Source organism: Macrobrachium nipponense, chromosome 30, assembly GCF_015104395.2.
Source record: "Macrobrachium nipponense isolate FS-2020 chromosome 30, ASM1510439v2, whole genome shotgun sequence".
NCBI classification, from domain to species: Eukaryota; Metazoa; Arthropoda; class Malacostraca; order Decapoda; family Palaemonidae; genus Macrobrachium; species Macrobrachium nipponense.
In genome coordinates this window covers 58,724,703-58,745,373 of record NC_087218.1, presented here as the reverse complement: position 1 = coordinate 58,745,373, position 20,671 = coordinate 58,724,703, and positions in this window count along the sequence as shown.

Here is a 20,671-nt window from a genome sequence, read left to right as displayed (position 1 = left end):
TTACTTAGTCCGGGAGCTCACAGCGATTTGTATTACATCTCGAGTACAAAAGGTTTGATAGCTTAAGCCATCAGCTTTTCCGATGGGAACCTCCGAGTGGTCATTCTTAAGTTATGACATGGTGCGTTGAGTAGGGGACGCTGCTTGAACTGCTCCCCAAAACAGGTTTAAATTACATTTGGAGTACATCAATCAAACTTGTGATAAAAGTTTCGTTAGGTACTGTGATTACAGATGTGCCATTCTTAAATGGCGCAATTGGTGCAAAACACATTTAAGAAGGGCCCAATTCAAGTACATCAATGAAACTTTGTGGAAATATACCTTAGAGCTTCCTGATGAAGGTTTAAGCACATTTAAAACACATCTTACGTACATTAATGAAACTTTGTAGAAATATCCTTTTGACCTTCCTGATAAAGGATCAGCAGTTCTTAAGTGTCAAATTTGGTGCAAACCCCTTTTAAGAAAAGCCTAAAGAGAGTGCTATATTAGCACATGGAGGATTAAAATAATTTTTCTTGCTCCAAGACCACTTTATATACCATGAATAAAACTTTGTGGGAATATTTTTTATCTGATATAGAAGAAGAAAGGAACTACAGATTTATATATTTAAGTATTTATTTATACAAGGAAAGGTGCACTGGTGAAGAGGGAACAATACGAGCCAATACTGTTTGCAACTCGATATTTATATATGGTATCTACCCGGATATTATAATATCTAATGTATCTAACTCATGAATTATTAGTTTTTTTAAATATAATATTTCACATCTTTTGCAAGTAGATATTGTGATAAAACATTGCTATCTAATAATATGCTGCTACAGGTCATGACCAAGCACTAACATGTCTATTTGCAAGTTATTATGCTCTTTGAAACCAAAACTTCCTTTTGATAGACATAATTAGTATACACATACATGTATCACGTTTGCTATAAATCTGTTGCAAAAGTTTATAAGATGAAACATCAAAAGTGCTTATGAATCACACACACACACACACACACACACCCTCTCTCTCTCTCTCTCTCTCTCTCTCTCTCTCTCTCCTCTCTCTCTCTCTCTCTGTTAGGAAAAAGATATATGATTATGCTTATAATCATGAGTTCAACTAGTATTTACTGGTATAGCTGATTATAATCTCAGCCTGCCCTTCTGTAACAAGATTCTAGTCATCCTCATCACAACATCTATCTTCATCTGAAGATGCAATGTCCATGTCGTCCTCCTCATCATTGTCCAATGCTTGCAAGTCCTCTGTCTCTAGGATAAGGCATTCAGGGAGTTGTCTCCCCTTCAAGCCAATCCAGTTTGTAATGGCCATCAGCCAACTGCCCGCCATTTTCTTCAGAGGGATGCTGCTCTATATGAGTTTGATCTGCTCTTGTCCATATGTTAGCAACAAAGGAGGCGCATTTGATGTGAGGATTGAGCTCGTCTTCGCAAGGTGGTAGTCCACTTGCATCTATGCCTTTCAAATTGGCTAGTAGGTGTTTTCCATTTCCCCTTGGTATGTCTTCATGAACTACTCATACCTCCATTCATTCAGCCTTGTGTTTGCTCTATCCTCAGCTCCATACGCTGTAGCTGTGAACCTCTGAAGAGTTTCTTTCGTCGTGTTAGAAACTGTAGAGCTCATTGCTATTACTCTGAAAGTCTTTTGGTAGTCAGGTTGCTTTTCTGACAAACGTTGATGTATAGTCTGATCCCGTGAAGGCATGGAGAGCTGACAATGCTGCACAAAGATCTGGTCCTAGTTCCTTCCAAATTGCAGTCAGGCTGATGTAGTGACGATTGTTCTTTGAAACTTCCAATATCAATCCACAATGTTGACTGAAATCTATTGCAGTGGTACAATAATATCACTGCAATGTCTGTGTCGGATGCCCTGACCACTATGTGTCCATTCTCTTGATCAACCAATAAGGAGATAAGGAATGCTGACCAATCTTTGTGTCTGCCTCTTCATGGTTGTTCTTTAATCCATCTATTGTGTTTCGCTGTATCATACCATCTGTCACCTGGAACTTATAACATTCCCCTTGGACATCTAGGAAGACTTTGCGATCCCCAAAAATGTTAGCATACAGTCTTGCCATTCAGCATTCTTTATTGAATGCTGTGGATAGTCATCAAAGGCTATGTATATGCATTTGGCTGACGTTGTTAAACTCTGGGTAAGAATACCCCGGCTAACCCTCCGTATGTGGGGGGCAAATTTGGTGGCAAGGTATGTAAGAGGAACTGTCCATCTATGATGTAAGCACTGACTTCCTTTGGCTGCTCTTCGAGACCTTTCACTTTACTCTTCAATATATTAAAGAGTGCACTCGTATCTGTCTTTGTCATTACTTCTTCAGGGCTGGCCAAGGACAGAGGTACTGGAATCACTTGGTACTGGAGAATATGCTTCATGTCAAGTCTCTTCTTGGTGGACAGCACAAGGAGACGTCTCATCAGAACACGTGATCCTTTAAGGGCTGCAACTTTCATGTTCTTTGTCCGGCGATTGCTTGTACAGTCGTCTACAAAGGTTTTCAGCTTTTCCTTCTTTATTGGACTTTTAAACTTGTTTGGATCACTCACGCAAGCCTGGATGAATTATTTGTGCCTGACTTTTCCTTTGGTTGGTATATTGACGAGGCTTTCACGGATTTCATCATTGGTACCTTTTCCTGTGCAAATATTGTTCAATACCTCTGAAGCTTCCTGAGTTGCTAATGGATTGTTTGTATCTAAGATTTGTTTGATGATTTTCTGAAGATACTCATTGTCCCATTGAATTGGTCTTGGCCCAAGTTCTATAGTGACATCTTCTTTGCTAATCAATCCTGTTATCTCTTGCAGCTGACTAATTGATTGAATATGGAATTTAAGGCATAGCCCAAGCGCTGGGACCTGTAAAGGTCATTCAGTGCTGCAGTGTTATATGATTGAATGAAATGGATTAAATAAATGAATACATGGATCAATTAAAATTTCTTATACAAATGATCAATTAAAACTGCAATTAAAAATATCGAATGCCACGCAACAACTAAGACTAAGACCATCTTATGTTACATGGCAACTAAAACAAAGATATTCACTCTCATTCAAAACCATTTACACCACAATTAAAAAGTCCCCTAATTTGAAATTACAATTTTAAAAATTCGGACATGCATACATTCATTCAACACCATTTACACTTTAATTAAAAGTAACAAATAAAAAATTTAGATAATAATTGGGTGCTTAAAATTATGACTATGAACAAAAGAAATAAATATAAAAATAAAATCAACAAGTTAAAATTTACCTTGCTACTTGAATTTCATAAAAAAGTCTTAATACATTTTAAAAATCTCACTAGTGCAGGAAGATCTGCTCGGTCATCTAGAATATTGGCAGGAGATTTTCCATCAAGGTGGAATCTCAGCCTCTTCTCTGTAATGTACACAATGCACCAGGATGTGCTCCACTGATAAGGTAGGATCACACCTAACACACACTGGTGCACTGCCACCTTCTAAAATAATCTTATGGGTTATCTGATTATGACCAATACGAAGTCGCCCCTAAACAATATCTGTTCTCTCTTTTTGAAAAGAGGAGGGCCATTTTTCTATGCTTTTCCTTATCTTATATTTCTTATTGTTGGCTAAGACAGGGGACGACCATCTCTCTTGCCGCTTTCTCAAGATGTACGACTTGATGGGTCTCTTCATATCAACATGTGGCACTTTGGTTACCTGATACAAATTAATCATAGCATTCTCCTTTGCTTATCTGTCTGCCTCTTCATTCCTGCGAGTTCCGAGATGAGCTGGGATCTAGCAGAAACATACTGATTTCCTGCAACACGAGATCCAAAAGAGCCACTCCTGGGCTTTTTGTAGCACAGGATGAATTGTATACGACTGCTTAAATGAATCTAATGCACTTCTTTAGTCACTATATATTACAAAATTTTTCTTATTTGAGTTATAAATCATTTCTAAAGCTTTAACTATAGCTGACAACTCTGCAGTGTATATGGAAGCCGACTCCGGCAATTTTGTCTCATAAACTTCATTCCCACACACAACTGCACACCCAATTCCACTGCAGCTGACTAATGAACGATGCTCGGGTAGCCTTTGTTACCATCCATCTGAGGCAAGTGGAGTATTCTTTAGTGAAAGAGGTGATTCCTGTCAGTCGAGATGCAGCATCGGCACTGATAGATTGTTCCAGTGTCAAATCCACAGGAATTCTGCTGAAATCATATTCTATCCTTTGCACTGTGAATACACCTTGATTAAGCATCTCTCTAAGGCCGGGATGAGTCTCATCAATATTCAATAAGTCCAATTGGTATTTTATTTACCAGCGGAAATAGTTGATGTGGCCTGTGGCAAAGAACAGGTCAATGATCGGTGTCAGTGTGAAGACAGAGCTCGATGTTATTTTTCCGGATAGCTCTTTCAAGTTGGTGAAATGTACTCCACATACATCATCCAGAACTTTGCAGTGTATCCATGAGCTTTTGATACAGTTGCCTTGGTGAATTCAGAATACTCTTTCGAACATTTCTCAAAAAGATCTGTACTGATCACCAGCTCAAGCCCATGTTCTCCTGTATTGGTAGATGCCTTCACAGTAGATATCAGGATATGAAGCTTTCTTCTGCAATCACGTCTTTAGAAAAGCCTTGAAATGCAGGCTTTCGAAGGCAAGGCCAAGTAGAGGATGGAGCCTCTTGCATCGTTTGAAGTGTTTTCCTGTGAGGAACCCAAGCAAAGAACCTGGCACTATGACACTAGTCTCTATAAGCATGTTCTGTCCTCCTGATCCTGCTCTGAGCTCTCCAAGGGCCTTGAAAAATGCCATCTCTATATGGAAAGTACCTATCATGTTGAAAACATTGTCAAATGTTGGAGATTCTGTAGCCTGGATTTACATGGCTAATCTTGCTACTGCAAGGTCATATGTAACCAGTCCATACTCTTGGTTGCATTCTTCAGCACACTTCTGGGTTGTTTGAAGGGTTTGTCACACTACCGAAAAGTCAGTGATGGGCACGTTAAGGTTTGGTATGTATCTCACTTCTTGTTTTGGTAGCTGACCCTTGTAGAAGATGGTGTTGAAGCCAGCCTACATGGGGAGAAAATTAGTCTCAAACTGTGGTGGCTCATCATCCACACGAGGTCCAGATGTCTTGCAGTGATTGCAGCATCAGATAGGGTAAAAATGGATGTGTTCTTATAGGTAAAGGTCGTTATATTTGGGACACCAAAATAGGGGGCAGGTGATGAGTCTGCAACAGAGAGAGACTTCTTCTTGACAGCTTTCTGTTGACTGTTGGTATGATCTGGCAAATTTTGATACAGAATTCCCATTTATCATGCAGTGTATCTCTCCTGGACAGCGTCTGTGTAACCTCATCTAAGTTATCAAATGCGAGTCGCACTAGAGCTCCTGCCAAAGTGTCCTCAGGGCAAGCTTCTTTCCTCTCTTGGATGGCTTCAGCCGTTGATGGTTCGAGTTCTTCCAAGCATGAATAGTTGAGACAATGCCCAAACCTATTCAGAACTTCAACAAGCTTCTTGCTACCTGTGATAGATCTTATAGCCATACCTAGAGTTACATGTTTTGCTGGTTTTGCACAGCATCTTTGGACAACAAACAATGCATCCCAACTTATGGAATCAGTACGACATTTAATTTGTTTTCCACATTGGTCAGATATGTTGCCTGTGTACAAAACTTTTAAGTTCATCACGGGCTGGGATACAATTATGTCCCTATCTCTGATATAATTCAGTGTTGGATTATCTGATACATCTTTTTTGTTGCATTTAACAGCTGCTTTGCCAATATTACAGCTGCTTGGTTGAGGAGCCTTTTCTCGGACTATGTATAGTCATAAGCCACATGTATGGAATCAACAGCAATTATTGCATTGTAAAGAATACTACCTAATTTCTTACCTATCGGACTCTGGACCTTGATTTTGGACCCAAATTTATTTATTAGGTTTCGCAACAAACTGTGCCTATGCATAGGAGACTCATCAGCAGATGAACAATAGTCCAAATAATGATCATACACAGAAGTCAACAGTTCTGTACGTTTGTCAGCAATTACAAACTTCTCGACATATTCATGGATATTTTTTACAGCAATTATTGTCTTTTTATGTGGAATGTCGTCTTTTTTCTGTTCAGTTCTAGAAGTTCTATTGGCTGCAAGTGTAGAAAGCGCTCATGCAAGAATGATGGTACTTAGCTTCTTTTGCCACCAGGTGCACACCAATGACTTTCGATAGGACAGCTGTATCCTGAAGTAGTTCAGCAGCCTCTTTAGTCCTCTGTCCTGCTTCTAATCTTTCACATAATCCTAAAAGTTCAATAGCCCCACCTTTTTTCTTCCTATTTTGATTACAGAAAAGACAAGTGACAGGAAGAATTCCAGATGATGAGGGTTCAGCATCGTCATCTACCCTTACTGATGTGGATGTAACGGCTGTGAATTTCTGGTAGCAGGATACATGATAACCATCATTCTCATCTGGGCTCTTGGGCAAGCTGACAACCAAGTCATAATAAACTGATTTCTGAAATTGGGGTTTTGCGTGCCTTTTCTCAGCTGCAGCTTTCACAGTACTCCAGTTATTCTCATGGAAGGGTAAAACATCACAACGTTGTTTCTTCTCCGAGGGCTTCCCAGCATAGAGAATACAACGCCTGTCACGCCTGGAGCCAGGAACAGTGTTGTAGGCAGAATCAGATGACTCCATAATGCCTGAAATAAAAAGGGCTTTCTTCTAAGATAGAGCACGTTCTATATAGCTACATCAGTAACTAATTTTCATGTGAAATAAACAGCTCAGGAAAGACATTTTAATTTAATATTCCAGCAATGTGTAGAACACACTTGGCTCTCAATTTGGAGACTCAAAAAAATACCCCAAACCCTTAAGTTTTGAAATAACCCTATAAACTCACAAAAGATCTCAATATAATAGCAGGTTATCAAAATTCAAACTTAATTACAAAATATTACCAAATTTGTGTTTTATTATTCTACCCAAAGCAATAATATAAAATTATCACTTTAGACCCTTAATTCTTAACCAGCTAACTTCCATACAAAGCATCGTTGCCACTAAGCTGGTATTATGAAAATCTAATTTTCATAATCTCAAGCACCTGAAAAGTAAAGGCACAATTAGTACTGTCATTCTAAAATTATATCGCTTATATATTCAGTGAAACAACAATAGTGATAAGATATACAGAAGAGCTCACAATAGAGTGGTGTGGCACGTGTGGAGGAGATGACATAAGTGAATATATATAGGCCTAACAAAAGTGAATATAGGCCTTTTGAATGTGCTAATAATAACACCCTCTTTAGGCCAGTCTTAAATGGGTTTTGTACCAATTACGACTCTTAAGAACTGCTGGTCTTTTATCAGGAAAGTCTAAAGGATATTTCTACAAAGTTTTATTAATGTACATAAGACATATTTTAAATGTGCTTAAAAATAGCGCCCTCTTTAGGTCGTTCTTAAATGAGTTCTGCACCAAATTTAACACTTAAGAATTACTGATCCTTCATCAGGAAGCTCTAAGGTATATTTCCACAAAGTTTCATCGATGTACTCAAATGGTGGGCATGAAATGCAGCAGTAATGAGAACTCATGAAAGGGAGCTGCTAGGAGAGACATCTGGTATCATATGGGAAGAAAAGGAGAGTTGGTGGCGGGATGAAGACATTGAGAGAGTAGTAAAAGATAATGAGGAGGCAAAGAGAAGATGGGAAGAGTCACAGTCAATGGCAGACAGAGACAGGTTTAGAGAGACAAGCAAGGTGGTGAAAAAGGTGGTAGCCCAAGTTAAAGCAAAATTGTAAGATAATGTGTATGATAATGTGTATAATGAGCTGGGGGCAAAGGAAGGATTAAAGAAGATGATCAAGCTATCAAAGGCTAGAAATAAGAGCACCAAAGATATTACACATATCAAACAAATAAAAGATTAAGATTGTGTAGTACTTAGAAAGGAGGAAGACATTGTGAATAGATGGAAAAAATATTTCGAACAGTCCAATAAGAGAGGATGGGCAAGTGAACATTGGCATGGTAATGAGGTTTTCTAGGCAAGAGGTACTAAATGCACTGAAGAAAATGAAAAATAGGAAGGCAACTGGACCAAACATGATTCCTGTGGAGGCATGGAAAGCATTAGGAGATGAGGGAGTGGATATACTGTACGAGCTTATGATAAAGATCCTTGAGCAGGAAAAGATACCAAATGAGTGGCATGGGAGTATATTGATCACAATTTTTAAGGGGAAAGTCGATGTCCAAGAGTGTGGTAATTATAGGGGTATTAAATTGATGTCCCATACTTTGAAGATACTAGAAAGGATGATAGATGCTAGACTGAGAGAAGGAGTACAAATAGGTAATAAGCAGATGGGATTAATGAAGGGAAGGGGAACAACAGAGGGTTTATTTAGTCTGGGGCAACTATTGGAGAAATTTGGGGAAAAGCAAAGGGACCTACGTATAGTATTCATTGACCTTGAAAAGGCTTATGACCGAGTCCTGAGACAAGAGGTATGGAGGAGTCTGAGGGAGAAGATGGTGCCCGAGAAGTACGTGCGATTGATACAATAGATATACTGGAATGTATTTACCAGAGTATGGAGCAGTGTTGGGGAGACAAGAGGGTTTTGAGGTGAGAGTAGGATTACACCAGGGGTTGGCTCTGAGCCCATTTATCTTTAACATAGTGATGGATGTTATAACACAGAAAGTAATGGAGGCAGTACCATGGAACATATTGTATGCACATGATATTGTTCTGTGCGCAGAGAACAGGGAAGATCTGGAAAGGAAATTGGAAAGATGGAGACAAGTACTGGAGGAAAGAGGAATGAGAATAAGTAGATCTAAGACAGAATATATGTGTACCACCAATGAGGGGGGATAATAGAGAAAGTATTCAGCTTTGTGGAGAACAAATAAAGTGAGAGTGATAAGTTTAATTATTTGGGATCCTTTGTTAACAACACTGAGGAAGTATGGAAGAAGAAGTAAAACATCGGGTAGAGACAGGCTGGAACAACTGGAGAGCGGCCTTTGGAGTTCTTTGTGACAAAAGAGTACCACTGAGGTTAAAAGGAAAATTTCACAAGATTGTGGTAAGAAGAGGGAGACCATGAAAGAGATGGAAGGACTTTGTGAGAGGAAACTTACATAAGAAGGGAATTGATGAGGCAGAAGCGCAGGATAGAAATAGATGGAGATGGCTCATCCAAAACGGTGAAAATGGGAACCAGCTGGGAAGAAGAAGACTCAAATTGTGATTTAAATGTGACAGTAGCGTCCACTTTGGGCCCTTCTTAAATGCGTTTTGCACCAATTGCGCCATTTAAGAATGGCACATCTGTAATCACAGTGCCGAAACGAAACTTTTATCACAGGTTTGATTGATGTACTCCAAAATGTAATTTAAACCTGTTTGGGGGGCAGCTCAATCAGCGCCCCCTGAGCTATTAAACTTTTGTACTCTGTGAGCTCCCGCGCTAACTGTGATTTGGAGTGGATTCCTTAAATTGGAATCGATCATTACAAAAAACGTGGGTTGTGCTGTCATGACGACTGCATCTTGAATCCCACTAAAGGCAGATTCACGCCAGTGACATAGGACACTTATGAAACTGCACTGAAATAATTTCCATGAAACGAGTCAACAGACTGTAGATATTCGTCGTGAGGGGGTAAAATATTGGCCGCATGGACAATCAAAATGCAAAAGCAGTTAATAGATTGAAAAAATAAAAGCAGTCAACAAACTAATGAGATGTGCATATACAAATGCTGACAAGACAGTCATATACAAAACCTGGAATTGCCCATCTCGATACAAAAATATGCATGGTAATAACCGCCTCTTTCTCCACGAATGGTAGAAATACTCGCATATGATGTTACGAGTACGATATGTATATAAAAAAAATATGCTGTTACAAAGACGCAAGATACTTATTCAAATTCCGTGGTCTTTATAAGGAAACATACCTCAATGCTGATGTAAATGGATTTGCTCAGTGGTCCACCTGTCAGTCTTTTGGGATCATGTTAGGGTAATATGAATAATGAAATGGGAATGCCAATCGGACGGGCTCTTTATGAAAAATATTTAACCCTTCAGCAATAATAACACAAATGAATGTATGCAGTATGAGAACCACAAGACGCTCTTCTCCCAACTGCTTACGCAATTTCTCCCTTGTTCCTTTGTCTCATTTACCTGGCCCTTCTACGTGGGAAAGAAACAATGATTATGTTAACAGTTAACAAACAAATTCTCTCCTTTGTAGTGTGTGGTAACTTGTTGCTTGACAGCTGATTTAAGTCACATGAGGCTGGCAGGAGAGGGTCTATGACCGTGAACCAAAACAAACGTTTGTTTTTACGTGTTCTTCTGCCACCTCACTGTTGTAATACACTGTTGCTTATTTTGTCAATTAAATCAAGTTGAAATAAAAGTTTTCCTCTATTCATAGACTTACACAGGACGAGATATTCACGTGTGATGTTATCTAGCTATTTTAGAGCAACACTTCTAAAAAAAAAAAAAAAAAAAACGAACAATCGAGGTAATAGGGTTCTACTTCATGAGAAATAGCTTTAACACGTTTTTTCCTATTTCCCTCCTACTTCTTACTACTAGTTTGCCACATAATAGAGAGAGAGAGAGAGAGAGAGAGAGAGAGAGAGAGAGAGAGAGAGAGAGAGAGAGGAATAGTAAGACTTGCTTCGCTGGTGTTAAACGATGCAAAATCGTATTTGTGCTAAAATAAAAACCAACTCTGAGCGGTCTGTGCGCCTAACTAACGCAATCTCTTTTGACACGAGTTTTTGGTAATTTCTTTTTTTGCAAAGGAAACCTGTCACTGTTTCCTGGTAATTATAACACTTCTTAGCTACCTCGTGCTTTCATGTATAGCACACAAAAAAAGTTAAGGTTAGTGATTGAAACTTCTCTCTCTTGTAGCTAAAATTTTGGCATGCATGCAATCCTAAGCTTCTTTTACCTCTAACTGAAAAGGTGGCAGTCAAAATTTGGTTCTACCCCTACCAATAGATACCTAAAACTTGAATAACAACACTTTACCTGTTGTGGGAGGATTTCATTCTATACTTTGATTATGTGGGTTTAATGGGAAAGGGATTTCAGGTCCGTTTTTTTCTCGTGAAATCAACTCTAGCAGTTGCTAATTGTTGACATCAGGATTGTAATGATTGCATGAAAAATTCTTTGCAAGATCGCCACTTTTAGGATGGTGACCTCTTTAGAGGTTCTGCACAACAGTTAGGATATGCTTTAGACTCAGAAGACAGGAGTCTGGGTGAGGTCAACCTCCTAAACTCTATAGCTGATGACCAGTTACAGAGACAAAGGACATTTGAAGGGAAACTCCTAAGGGGTCACTTTAAATGGACTGTATTTATAAATTAATTACTCGACGTATTCGCCGGTGCCATAAGGGTGCTAGGACTCTCAAAGTCCGACTTGTTACTGAGAAAACAAGTTACTTGTAGCTCTGGAATAGCGTCATTGGGTTGCCAACACGTGGAACGTCTTGGAGCATGGTCAGGGGGTGCCCAGAGCGTTTAAGAATAAACACACATGTGGCAAACAAAGTGCTGATTAAATACAGAAATTCAGTGATGCCACCAAATCTTCAGACAATCTTGATATAAATCTTACATTCATGGAATTCCCTCAAAGGGCAAGAAGTGACTGAATTACTTCACAGAAAGTTATTGTATTGATCGGGGGAGTGTGAAACATACACCGACTTACGTTATTTCCCCAGTAATTTCTCTCAGCAACTGCTAATACTAGTAGGTCATTCAAACAATGAGCACTAGGAAATCACATACAAAGGAACCATAGTGCTTAAATTTGGTTAGCTTCGTAGAACAAGGGCGCACGGCTGTGGGGGGGATGATAAGGGATAGCTATGAATGTTCGCGCAGACACAGAGATGACAAATACAATAAAAGAGATAAAAGTGACTGCTACACTACGCCCGTACTTTACTCTCTTTGATCGGTGGTCTCCGCTTCTTAAAGGGCGCTGATGAGTGAAGGGAGATGCACTCAAATGCCGACAGGTAGGGGCTAGCTTGCAGCCATGTGGAAACACAAAGGGCAAGGGCATCTCAGCAGATATGAGGAACTGCGGACTTGACTGGGTTTGCAGAGAGTCTGAGAGCGTGATCCTCTCAGAGACCTTTTTTATTAACTTTGTGTGGCCTCCGGCGACTTCTGGATTAATTCAGGGCTTTTGGGAGCTGGTGCCAGCATTTCAAATTCTGACAGACTGGGCAGATGGCAGAAAAGTCGAAGAAAGGGATGCACAGATCGACGAGAGAGAGAAAGAGCTGCCTTGTGATTATTCGTTTGAGAAAAGGAGAAAATATAATATTATATATATATTATATGGATGCATAAATGATAACTTCATGTTGGAGCTTCTATACTTTTGGTTTGTTCCTTATGAAAGCTTGAACAGTGCTTTCATGCTAAGACCAAGATGGTGACTTTATAACCATTGCGTTTTGTCAAGTGCTGTTCCTTTTCGTCATTCCATTCGAGGTGCCTATATCCCAAGGCAGAACTTCTGTGACCAATTACAAGGCGTGTCTTGGCTTTCATCAGTACAGTTGCCATGCTTAGACCCTTTCACACACAATGTTCCTTACTCTGGGAATAGTCCTACTCTCGTCCCTCAGGAGAATCTCCAGGTCTACATTGCTCCTTTTCAAGACCAGAACTTTTGAACCATGAGGGCTAGTACTAAACGCAGTGAATCATCCACACTGCTTCGCCGTGTTTAGCACCAGCCCCTGGGGAGTCTAATGTATTTTGCCATTTTTAGTACTAGCCCTTAGGGCAGGGGTCCCCAACCTGCGGCCATAGGGCCGCATGCGGCCCTTAATGATACTCAGTGTGGCCCTCAGAGCAATATAAGGGTAATGCTCTCTCTCTCTCTTTATATTTTTATGAAACAGTTCATTGATGAAAACTTTATACATTTTCCCTGTTGTAAAGTGCTGCAGAATGAGAAAAGGAATACTTCAACTGCCTCAAAAGAAAAATGTACAAAGGCAATGGAACTTTTAAAAGAAGAATTTGCAAAAAGATTTAAGGACTTCCATGATCATACGCAGGAAATTCCAATGTTTCAAAACCCTTTCAGTGTATCACCAGAAGATATTCCAGGAATTTATCAAATGCAAATAATTGATTTATAAGCCAATGATGCCCTGAAAACCGCGTTTCAAGACAATAGCCTTTTGGAATTTTATTCCAGTCTACCAGAAGAATATTCTGACTTAAAAAAGTTTGCTGTTGGCATGTTTTCAGTTTTCGGTAGTACATATATCTGTGAGCAAACATTTTCAAAAATGAAACTAGTAAAATCAAAACTTGGACCTAAGCTTACTGATGAGCATCTTCACCAAATTTTGAGACTTTCTGTTACAAATGTAGAAATAGATATTGCTAAGCTTGCAAATAAGATGCAGCCTCAAGTTTCCCATTAAAGATAAGAGATATAGAATTTTCAATAACTCATTATTTTCTTACACAAATTCTACAATAAAACATGAGCTACTATTTAATATTTGTTTTTTTTAACTTTATAGGAATAATCACCTACGTAGCAATAGCTGGTATAAGAGTGTAAGACTCTTAACTTAAACTAAACTCAAAAGATGAATAATATACAAATAAATGTGAACTTTCTCCGATAGTAAGGATAATTGTAATATGCGGCCCTCATCTGTATTTCGAATGATAATGTGGCCCTTTTACGCAAAAAGGTTGGGGACCCCTGCCATAGGGGATCAAATGTCCCTAATTGCATTTGATCCCCCAGGGGGTAGTACTAGACACAGTGAAACACACTTGACCCCCATGGGACTAGTACCAAACATGGCAAAACAGTGTAGGTGAATTGCTGTTTTTTCACCGTGTTTAGTACTAGCCCTCTAGGATCAAATGTTCCTAAGCAGATTGGTTATTTCACTTATGCCCTAGTGATTTCGTGAAATCACTGGATTTCACATATTCTATGTAACACAGGCACAATATATATATATATATATATATATATATATATATATATATATATATATATATATATATATATATATATATATATATTCATACATTTGGCGGGGCCTTGAGGTCCCAAATACGTAAATGAAAAATATAAAAGGAAAAAATGGAAAATAGTGGGCTTCTGACTTACCTTAGATAACTATAAAACGGTTTGATTTAGTTCTGGGAGGTCGCCAGGAAACTCAGCTAATTAATTTACATTACGTTTATTTACAAAATACATGGACTGGCCTGGGATAAAGGCACGGCATAGAGCCACGTGGGCAGAGTGCTGTTTAATGTCTGGATCGCTCCTATCTCTCACAATATGGAAAAACTGGCCACAATCAAATCTAATTCAGTGCTGTTTTCCAAAATTGATAATAGGTATCTTGCGGTTAAGTAGCTCTTGCGTGCGAGGATACATGACACATGACTCAGCAAAAATCTGGAAAAGTTCCCAGATTAGACAATCATATTTAGGGACTTCTTGCACTATTTTTCAGCTACAAGGGCAGTCACTTTATTTAACACACACTGGGGAGGAACTCTAGTGTTTTAAATGTAATATTCAATGAAGACTTTGTTTGTCTGGGACTATCACAAAAGGTGGCATGCGGCCATGAGGCAGGGAAATGAGCAAAGGGATGTTCATTTGAGAATTAGGAGTTCGAATTGGAAAATGTGGAAGAGTTTATTTGACTCGGAGGAAAAGAAGTGGCAATATGACTGTATCTCAAGACGTAACTGGATGCCTTATGTCGTGGACCTTTGTAGAATATGGCGTCGGCTTTGTCCGAGGTCGGGGGTGCCAGTTAGCCCCTTTTGTAGGCCTATAGGCTGGCTGGCTTGGACATCTGTCCTAGGTCACGGACTGGAGTGGACTGAGAATGCAGGTGCGAATCCCAGGCATTGGGGCAGCCTCTTCTTCTTGTTGGCCGGTCATCCTGGGAACAGAACATATCGCCAGCTGCACTTCCCTCTCAGCTGCTCTTTCCTCTCTCTCAGCCACTCTTTCATCTCTCTCATACTTCTCTCTTTCTTTCTTTTCAACATACTCACGGAGATCATTCCCCTCTAGACCTAGAAGCTTACCCGACTCAATAAACTCTTTGACCATCTCACTCATCCTGGTTCTTTCTATTTTCTCCCTGTTTCAAACTGTTAAAGTGCTGAATATTATTAGCCAAGGTCGCCACAAATTAATTTCTTCAATCTTCATGAAAATGATTTCTCGACAGGGTTGATCTTCACCTATCAAGAAATAAATTTAATGGATCTTGCGGAAATTAATTTGGAGTGTTCAGACTTTAGATGTGATGTTGGCAAATTTTCCTCCCATTCTCCCACAAATCACCTCTCAATCCTCTGGCAAACACGCACATTTAAGCGGTTTGAGTGGATATTACCTTGGTTGCATGTTTTAGCCTTATAAAATACAATCACCTAAGATATCCTCCTTAGAAGTAACCCTCCTGGCCATTCAACTTGGTAAATGTTCCAAAATTGTATGTAAAAAAATAGCAAGGGCGCAGAAACCTCGAGCAACAAAAGCTTTCTCTTCGGTAGTAATTATGTAACTGAGCTTACAGTGGATCTCATGATGAGTTGCCAGTTCGTTATTTTATGCAGTTCATTTATGACCAAACTTCCGATACTCCAAATTATAGCCATCCTAAGCATGAAATGAGGGGACGCAACTTAACTTTCCACGTAGAATAATATATATCTATTATATATATTATAATATAATATATATATATATATATATATATGTGTAACTAATAAGGAAATGGCAATTTTATAGGTCTAACGGGCGACTAACAAAATGACGATTTTAGTTTTTAAATGTAAAATCTTTGAGCGTTTAACTTAATAATGTTAATTTTAAGCTAAATGCGTTATCCTTTTAACTTAAAAATTGTATGGTTTTCGGCGGATAAGAATACTTATTCCATTATTATTATTTGAAAGGTAAAGAATTAGGTTTTAAAAACTAATAATATATAAAAAAATATATCTTATATTAATAATAGGAAAAGAAAACGCAGATTACTGCTCGTTTTTTTTATTTATTGTGTCTCCTGCATAACAAATTGATAGCAGTTGTCATCGTATTCTTCATAAAGATCATATATTTTTTTTCTAATTTCCTCGAATTTTTTACGCGCCCTTTCAGGTATATGTACACTTATTTTTTCAAATGCTTCAACAAGGTCTTCATTACCATCAATACCAACAAACACATATCCTATCCCATTCCGGAACTGACTAATGTTAATTTGTTCCATTGTCTTTTGTTTTTAAACTCATTAAATAACTCCTCTACCTCTTAACAGCTTCATTATATTCTTCATTAAAACCTTCGAGCATCCCCTCAGTACGTGAATCATCCTCTTTCAAGTAATCACATATTTTTTCGTTCAATACACGAATTTTATAACGAAATTCGAGACCGTCTACTGTTTCGTAGTATTCATCGTTGTCGAGTTCATCTAGCCTTTGGCACAATTCATTGTATTCTTCGCCTCGTTCGCTTTCGCACTTGTCACATGATTCCTGCACATATGTTAATTTTCCTACTTCCTCGTGCAATTTGCAATCTTTACCAAATTTCTTATTCATTTTTTTTTTTTTCTATTTTTAGTATCAACATGGATGATTTAGAGTCGTCTGTGTAGATTCACAATACAATGAAGGTGAAGATGTGAGACACCACCGCTGACTGGCCCGGTTAGAACAGTAAGGCACCCTATAAGAAATGCCCGCATTTATATAATGGCAGGTAACATACAAACATGGAATTAATTAATTAAATTAATAAATACATATAATAATATATATATATATATTTATATATAATAATATATATATACCACACTTACATTATTTTAATCTTTCCTTTAATTAAAAAAAAAAGACAAAGATCTATGGCAAAATATCGGTATTGATGCTATTGAACAGTTATGTATCAAGAAAATGAAAAAACATATTAGGAATATAACTAAAGGCATGGGAATAAACTTAGAATACAAATGTAATTAATCATACACCCTAGCAATATTATTATCATCTACTAATAATTCAATTGAAGGTATATACGACATTATTAACCTTTTTGCTGAAGATATCATTCCTTTGTTTAAGAGACATCGTTGTCAACGTCAACGTCGTAAATTTTCGATTCAACGAAAGGTGACGGCAAATTCAAATCGCCATCTTCATAGACAAACTATAGGAAAGTTAATTAAAACAACTATTTTCGAGACAGCAATACTATAGCAGAATTATCAAAATTCTTTTATTGTGATGATTCAAATCTTTACATTTTTTTATATACATTTTTCAAAAAGAGTATTACATGCGTATCGAAATTAGCAAAATTAATTTTAAAAACTCACTATAAAATTAATTGTTCATTCAAAGATAAACATTGTTATATTGATTTTGAATATAATATCGTATAAAAATTCCATATACAACCATGGAAGTCAAATGATGCTTCTTTGACATTAAGTACACAAAAGCCTTTAACTAAAACAATATTAACTCAATATTAGGAAAATGTATTGCCAAAGAATTTGATTTTATCCAAAAATATTTTCATTCATATTCAGGTTTTGTAATTGTGCCCAAATATAACATTCTATTATTTATTTCATCGCATATACAATATACAAAGGGTCTATCTAAATAAATGTTATTCTGAACCTGAACGCAACACGAATCCGTCATACAACATAACCCCACAGCCTTAACTTTCGTTCCAGTTTCGTCATTTTCAATCTCCACCTTCGATTCAAAATAAATAAACCGCATGCTTTGGCCGCAAAATAGAATCCTTTTTAAACATTTGTGGTAATTCGCTCCATCTTTTATGAATAAACTTAATTCGGGTATTTTATTTAACGCGCCGCCGTAATTTGTAAGAACGTTCAAATATTGGGCATATAAATATTATCGTAACGGATGTCTACTCCTGATTCATTTATCATTTTTATAACATTACCCATATTGGGGATAATATGATTGGTTAATTCCTTAGCTGTAGATATTTCACTCGGTAAAATGGTCAACATAACGACGCCATTGGTCGTATATGGAAAACGATAAACGTTACATGTCAAATCGCCAAAATTCATTGACAATGAGCGTTTTTTATAGTAGTATAAGTCCTTTTCATCATTGGCACTTTTATTTCTTCATTGGGTGAAATGGAAAAATTTAAATCTCTAGTATTTTCCAGTACAAATGGATATTTCCATTTTCCATTCATTATAGTTTTAGAATAAAATATATATTTCATTAATAAATGAGTAGCATCAATTGAGCGTTTTTTGGTTCATCTTCAATATTTTCTTCATTATTAATTACTATTTTAAACGTTGTTGCATTGTTTGAATGCATTATATTTTTGATTTTATCAACAAAATTAATATCAATGTCGTCTGCGACAATTTGAGGGAAAATACACGACAATGTTTTTGTTTCAAACGATGATGGTAACGCATTGTTCACTTCGTTGATGATCGCATTTCTTGTCTTTTCTTGTTGATTTATTTCTTCCAAAGTTTTATCCTCTGCCGCTAACATCAATAATTTAAATATATTAAATAAACATTCTTTACCCAATATAGCATTTTCGTGGTTATCTAAATTTTCAAATATTTTCAAAAACATAAGTTGTTAGTAATGACAGTCATTATTGAGTAATAGTTATAAAAGTCGTGATATCTCTTATATCTGATTTTTCGTTCTGAACCGGGAAACTTGATGGGAAAATCCTTTTATTCGAAAACAAACGGTTAGAATTGATTTTTTTCAAAATTATCACCATTCCCGACACTATAATAACGACCAAAAATCCTTTTAACAAAACAACGGTTAGAATTGATTTTTTCAAAATTATCACCATTCCCGACACTATATAATCTACCAAAAATATATCTTCAAATTTGGGGGGGGGCGCTTGTTTCACTGTGATACAATGAAGATATGAGAGCGTATTCGCCACCACTAACTAGTCCAGTTAGAACAATAAGGCAGTCAATGCTTTTAAGCCGAGCCTTTATAATAATTTTTAAATTCAATATCCCATGAAATGCATAAAAATATGCATTAATAACAATAATATTAATATTATGAAATGGTTAAATTTATTATCTTTCAAAGAAAATATTACTTTTACAGTTTATCGTTTATTATACAAGACTGTAAATTGTAAACAATCAAGAAAATGTATAATGTAAAAATGGGTATATTATATTTTCTTATATTTATTTATTTATATGTAAAAAGTTATTTATTTATATATAATAATAATATTATAGAATAATTAAAAGTTAAAATATATTATAAAAAAAAATGAAATAATAATAAAAACTATGCGTGTTGTAGCAAAAGAAATATCGACTAATAGTTAAAATGCATTTTGTATCGCAAAAAATAGATCCAAGTTATAAAATAAATTTTTTACCCTAAAAAAACAAAAATTAACAATGCCAGATCCCAGCTTTGGGTAAAAAAAAAATAGTTGGTTTTAATGGAGTTTATGTTTTTTTGACCAAAAAAAAAAAAAAAAAATCGGATTGGAATGAAATTTCTGATAATTCTTAATTTTATTAAATTAACGTTTCATAATTTATTATTTGCTTATAAATAATATTAATATATATATAAAAATACATTATTAATTAATTAATCTAATATTAAATAATAATAATAAATAAATATATAGAATAAAGAAATAAAATATATATATTATTTTTATATATAAAATAATATATACCTATATAAATAATAATATCAAAAAATAATTATAAACTAATTTAAAATATGTATTATTTTTATATATATATATTATATTAATATTATTTATAAAAAAAATAATAAATGTGATAAAAACATGAATTTAATAAAATTAAGAATTATTCAATACCAGGATTTTTCACTGATTTATTGTATATACTTCTTTCAAAAGAACAAAATATTAGATATAATATAAAATTAATTAAATATTTACAACATACTTGAAGTATACCAAATTTTTGTGTACTATTTCATATCATTACTATTTGAATTAAATAAAAAAATTATTTTTTACCTATAATTTTAAATATATAATTCTTTTTTGTAATAACTAGATATTCCCCACCCCACTAAAAAAATTGGATAAAATGAAACATCTGAACAATTTCTTAATTTTATTGAATTGACGTTTTTATTACTTTATAAGTTTATTTATTTATGATAAAAATGGAAATGAATTTTTTTGTTTTAAATAAAAGAATTGTTTTTTATTATATTATATATTTTATATATACATCTATTAAATAATAATAATAACAAATAAATAGCAATATATATATTATCATTGTTATATATATAAATATAAATTAAGTAAATAACAAAAGATAAAACATGATAAAATTACAGAAGGATAAAATAAAGATAAATTAAAGGTTTCATAGTATTTAAAAAAAATAAATATTTATTTTTCATCAA